At 44.8% G+C, this 5302-nt stretch overlaps 1 pseudogene; it reads right to left on the bottom strand.

Annotated features, from left to right (window-relative positions):
- Positions 1-3790: 3790 nt before the first annotated feature.
- Positions 3791-4545, bottom strand: LOC102979264 (embryonic polyadenylate-binding protein 2-like; annotated as a pseudogene).
- Positions 4546-5302: the final 757 nt, after the last annotated feature.

Here is a 5302-nt window from a genome sequence, read left to right as displayed (position 1 = left end):
ACATATATATATATATATATATATATATATTCCTTTCCAGTATGGTTTATTACAGGCTATTGAATAAAGTTCTCTGTGCTATACAGTAGGACCTTGCTGTTTATGTATTTTATACATAGTAGTTGGTACCTGCTAACTCCAAACTCCTATTTTATCCCTTCCCCACCCCCTTTCCTGTTTGGCAACCCTAAGCTTGTTTTCTATGTCAGTGAGTCTGTTTCTGTTTCGTAAATAAGTTCATTGTGTCATACTTTAGATTCTACCTGTGTTATCATATGATATCTGTCTTTCTCTGTCTGACTTACTTCACTTAGTATGGTAATCTCTGGGTCCATCCATGTTGCTGCAGATGACATTACTTCATTCCTTTTGATGGCTGAGTAGTATTCCACTGTATATATGTACCACATCTTCTTTGTCTCTTTATCTGAATGGTTTCTTTATATTGGGAAAACAGTTTCTTTCCCTGAAGCCTCATCCAGTAGATTGATACTTACATCCCATTGGCCAGAAATGGTCACATGGCCATCACTAGCTGCAAGGGATCCTGGGGAAGTAAGTATAACTGTCACCTTGCAACCCTGGGAAATAAAAATCAGGGTCCTGTTAATAAAGATGGGAAGAAGAGGTATTGGGTAAGAAGTTGGCAATGTCTGGTATACTCATCCTCTAGATTTTGCATCACAAGAATATTGAGGGCAGATTTGGTAAAAACAGGGCTCTCGTCCACGTTGGGATGGGGGAGAGAAGCTGATGGAGCAAAGTTATCCACACGTGAATTAGTATTTGCTTAAATAAGCAAGATCTATTCTAGAACACATTGACTTCGTTTTCATTTTGTGACTTTTTAGCTTTTAAAAGTAAGTTAGAAATCTAAGTAGACCTTTAGGATATATTGCCTATAGGAAATGATATATCTTTTTCTTAATGCATTCTACTCAATGTCAGGACTTTGCTCTGAGAAAATTCAATTCCAAGAAGACAAGTTTCCAAATGCATTCTACTTAGAAAGATTAGAGTTGTTTTTGTCTTATTATGCACTAGAATAAAATAATTACAGAGAACAAAAACACCAAGCTCTTGGTACTATAATTTCAATTCTCATATTTGTCATTGTGTACATAGACATTTGATGTTATTACAGTGGGTGCATACCAATTGGTAGTGATCTGTTCTTTTCCATTTAACAGTATTTTATAGACAGGGTTTTACGGACTGACAGTTCATATGGTTATTTTTAGTGACAATGTAATATTCTGATATGCTATAGCTCACTTAGTCATTCCCCTTTGATCAGGGGTTATTTGAAAAATATTTAACAACTGATACCTCATTAACATCGATTAGTCAGAAGAGACCAGGCTATAGAAACAGGGCATGTACTGAAGGCCCCTGCTGGACCTGGCATTAGCTCTTGCTGCTGGGTGTGGAGTGGTCAGGGGTCCATTTGTTGGTGGTGGTGAATTTGGTAGTGGATATTTACTAACTGATATGGAAGGACTGCAACAATTCAATAACCAGTTGTAAATTAGCTTTTGCTATATAGTAAGCCATTCCAAAACTTAGTGACTTAAAAAAAAGCAGTATGTTTAGCTCATGATTCCGTGGGTCAGCAATCTGTGCTGCGGTTTGGGTAATTCTACTGGTCCTGACTAGGCTTAGTTGTATGCCTGTGGTTTGCTGCTGGTCAGTTAGACAGTCTGCTACTGGGTGCTGCAGGGTCACCTGGTGTGATGGAGATGAATTGACTGTACGTATTTCATCTTCCAGAAGGCTAGATGGAACTTTTCACATGGCTGGATGGAGTTCCAAGAAAACAAGCAAAGTCCAGCAGGGAAGATACACAGTAGTGGACAGCACAATGTGGAATGTGGCTTCTGCTTTGGTAGTGATGTGTGTGGAGGGGTCTGGGGCATGTGCCTGTGGCCCAGAGGGACAGATGTGGGTGGGGAATATGTGCGTGCGTGTGTGTGTGTGTGTGTGTGTGTGTGTGTGTGTCTTATGTGAGGCAAGGCAGCTCAGGGGTAGGTAATGACTGATATTTTTTTTTTTTTTTACATTTTATTTATTGGCCACACCGCAAAGCTTGTGGGATCTTAGTTCTCCAGCCAGGGATTGAACCCGTGCCCCCTGCAGCAGAAGCGCCGGCCGCCAGGGAATTCCCTGTAATGACTGACTTTAGATTTGAAAAAGGAGTTAGCCAGACAAAGAATGTGGTGAAGAGTGAACCCCAGTATGCACAAGGCATTTCATCCAGATAATGAATGAGGGTGCTCTGGGGCAGGGAGCCAGAGGGAGATTGCACTGAAAAGCAGGGCAAGGTCGAAGTGCTTTCAGCCTGCCTTTGACCTTTATCTTGCAGGCAGTGCAGGGCCACTGGTGACTGCACGTTTTATTGTGAAGATTCGCAGGATTAGAGCTGAAGAGGTTGCTTTGACCAGTGCAGGCTGTTTGATTCTCTGCAGTTGGGAGCAGGTTCTTGTCCTAGAAGCAGAGGAAGAATCACTTTTCTTTTCTGAACACACCTTGGTTTCTCTGAGAAATCACACTAGGAGAAATAAACTTGGCCTCACGTCACATCTTCCATTAAGATAAGATCTAGATGGAGCAAAGATTTAAGTATTAAAAAAATAAGGTCATAAAGTATTAGTAGAAAATACTAATACAAATACAAAATACATTTGACTACATAAAGCAAAATAGAAATAAAAAACACCTGCACTGCAAAACACCACATACAAAGTATTTGTATGTGACTACATAAAGCAAAATAGAAATAAAAAACACCTGCACTGCAAAAAAACACCACATACAAAGTAAAAAAACCAACAACAAATTAGGAAAAAATATTTGCAATGTGTGGCAGCCTTGCTATCTGGCTATTTAGTTTTCCTAACATTATTTTGTTGAAAAAACTCTTTTTCTTACTGATTCGAAATATCATCTTTATCATATGTTAAATGTTTATCTATTTATACACACATTTATTGGTGGATATTTTTGGGGGCTTTAAATTCTGTTCCTTTCATCTATCTGTCCTTTCATGTGCCAGCACCATATTAACTTAATTACTGTAGTATTGTAATATATCTTAATATCTGGCAGTCCTCTCACATTGCTTTTATTTTATTTTTTTATTGAAGTATCGTTGATTTACAGTGTTGTGTTAGTTTCAGGTGTACAGCACAGTGATTCAGTTACACAGATATATATACATACACACACACATATATATACTTTTTCAGATTCTTTTCCATTATAGGTTATTACAAAATATTGGGTATAGCTCCCAGTGCTATACAGCAGGTCCTTGTTGGTTACCTATTTTATATATAGTCGTGTATGTTAATCCCAACCACCTAATTTATCCCTCCCCCCTTTCCCCTTTGGTAAGCATAAGTTCATTTTCTGTGTCTGTGGGCCTATTTCCATTTTCACATTGCTTTTTTAAAAAAAATAACCATTAAGACACACGATTCTACTTTTCTATAAAAGGCGTTGGTCGAACAGCCCTGAGGATGCCGACCTGGGGCCACACCCAGCGCCGCCTGGGCCTCACCTGGCCGCAGCTTTGCCCGGTGCCCTCCAAAGCCCCCAGTAGCCCCAGTGCCAGGCCCACCCCGTGCGCTGTTTCGTGACCGGGGGCTTTGGCCGTGGGGTCTGAGCCGTCCTCCCGCCGAGCGAAGGGGGGCGGGGCAGTGATTCCGCGCGGAGTAAAGCGTCCTACGAGGAGCACAGGTGTTTACACTTGACCCAGCTGCAGCCTCACTCTCAAAATCGGGCCCTCCCTTCAGTACGGTGAATACCACGGGGAGAATCTTCCACGCCCCAGGTTCCGCCCTCGTGGTCCGACACGGGCCCTACCCTGGAGGCTGCTGTGGGGAGAGGGTCCCCCCCGGCGCCTGGGTGTCCCTGAAGGCCCCCGCGGTCCGTGGAGCTGATCCCTGGTAAGTTGTTTCTTTTGGGCAGCACCTTGATGACTTGGCCTCGAAAGACGCCCCACGGCGGCCTGGGCCGAGCTCTTGGTGGCAAACTCTATGCAGGCATAGCCCCTGGGGTGTCGGGAGGGCTTGTAGCACAGGATGGCTACCTGGTGTATCTCCCCGCAGTGGTTGAAATAGGCCTCCAGCTCCTGGGCCGTGGCCCCGTAGTCCACGTTGCCCATGCAGTTGGATCTGTGGTCGGCCATGGGGGTGTCTGGCTCGGGGCTCAGCAGCTGCCCGGCCAGCAGGGCCCCGGCGTCTTCCTCTTTCCCCTCTGGGTCCTGGGCCTGCTCCATGGCCCACAGCTTCAGTTTCATGGCCTCCAGCTCCTGGTCCGGTACCGGGCACTCGGCCAGGTCCTCCCTCTCCAGGAGAGACGGGAGGAAGCCCGCGTCTTCCTCGTCCTCTTCCCCCGCTTCCCCTGTCTCCAGCCCTGGGGCCCAGAGGGGTCTTCCCAGCCCGGCACCAGGCCCCCCAGCCTTGGGCCTCGGGGTCTGGAAGCCCTCCGGAGTCAGTCCTCGGTAGTGTGAGGGAAGAGAGCGCGGCTGAGGAAGGGCCACATGGCGGCCGGGGCAGGAGGGGAGATAGGCCAGGCCCCTGCTCGCCTCCACGCCCTCACATTGCTTTTATTTATTTTTTAATTAAAAAAAAATTATGTATTTTATTTATTTTTGGCTGCGTTGGGTTTTCGTTGCTGTGCTTGGGTTTTCGCGAGCTGCCGCTACTTTTTGTTGCGGTGCGCGGGCTTCTCGTTGCGGTGGCTTCTCTTGTTGCGGAGCACGGGATCTAGGCGCGCCGGCTTCAGTAGTTGTGGCTCGTGGGCTCTAGAGCGCAGGCTCAGTAGTTGTGTCGCACGGGCTTAGTTGCTCTGCGGCATGTGGGAATCTTCCTGGACCAGGGCTCGAGCCTGTGTCCTCTGCATTGGCAGGCGGATTCTTAACCACTGAAGCCACCAGGGAAGGGAAGCCCCCTCACATTGCTTTTAAAAGGAGACCTTTCTTAAAAAAGTTTGCTTGGGTTTTTTGTTTGTTTTTTTGCACATGAGGTATTTCCTATTTAAGAATATGGCACATCTTCCCATTAATGCGAGTCGTTTTTTGGTGTGCATCCCTCAGGGGTAATTTAAATTTTCTCCACATCAATTTTGCACATCTTAGGTTATTTCTGTATATTTTATCCTTCTTGGTTACTATAAATGAGATATTTTCTTCCTTGATAATTCTTACTGGCTATTAAATTCTTTATATTAGTTTTGTATCCATCCAGCCTACAAAATTTTTTTATTGTCTTGGACTTTTATTGGTTGATAATCATACCAA

The sequence above is a fragment of the Physeter macrocephalus genome, chromosome 18, assembly GCF_002837175.3.
Source record: "Physeter macrocephalus isolate SW-GA chromosome 18, ASM283717v5, whole genome shotgun sequence".
Classification (NCBI taxonomy): domain Eukaryota; kingdom Metazoa; phylum Chordata; class Mammalia; order Artiodactyla; family Physeteridae; genus Physeter; species Physeter macrocephalus.
This window is presented reverse-complemented; position numbering and strand designations above follow the sequence as displayed.